Here is an 892-nt window from a genome sequence, read left to right as displayed (position 1 = left end):
AAGAAAGAAAGAAAGAAAGAAAGAAAGAAAGAAAGAAAGAAAGAAAGGAAGGAAGGAGAGAGAGACTCAAACCAATCAACAGGGAAAAACAAATCATCCTACTAAGAAATGGGCAAAGGAGCTAGACATGGTGGCTCACACTTGTAATTCCAGCACTTTGAGAGGCCGAAGCTGGTGGCTTACTTGAGGCCAGAAGTTCGAGACCAGCCTGGCCAACAAAGTGAAACCCCCATCTCTACTAAAAATACAAAAATTAGCTGGGTCTGTTGGCGTGTGCCTGTAATCCCGGCTACTCAGGAGGCAAGGCAAGAGAATTGCTTGAACCCGGGAGGCAGAAGTTGCAGTGAATTGTTATTGTGCCACTGCACTCCAGCCTGGACAACAGAGGGAGTCCCCATCTAAAAGAAAAAAAAAAGGCAAAGGATTCAAATAGACATTCCCCCCAAAAATACTTACAAATGGCCAACAGGCATATGAAAAAATGCTCAGCATCACTAATCACTAGGAAAATGCAAATCAAAACTACAACACTATGCACAATAGCCAAGATATAAAATCAACCTAAGTGTCTATCAGTGGATGAATGGATACAGAAAATGTGGTTTATATACACAATGGAATATTATTTCACAATGAAAAATAAAACCCTATCATTGGTGGAAATATGAATGAACCTGGAGAACATTATGATAAGAAAAATAAGCCAGGCACAGGAAGACAAATACTGCATGTTCCTACTCATATGTGGGAGCTAAGAAAGTTGATCTGATAGAAGTAGCCAGTAGAATAGTGGGTGGAGATAGGGAGAGGTTGGTGAATGGATAAAGCATTACAGTTACACAGGAGGGATAAATTCTAGTGTTCCATAACACAATAGGATGATTATCGTTAA

The sequence above is a fragment of the Sapajus apella genome, unplaced genomic scaffold (assembly GCF_009761245.1).
Source record: "Sapajus apella isolate SASKATOON/1434 unplaced genomic scaffold, GSC_monkey_1.0 scaffold264, whole genome shotgun sequence".
NCBI classification, from domain to species: Eukaryota; Metazoa; Chordata; class Mammalia; order Primates; family Cebidae; genus Sapajus; species Sapajus apella.
This window is presented reverse-complemented; position numbering follows the sequence as displayed.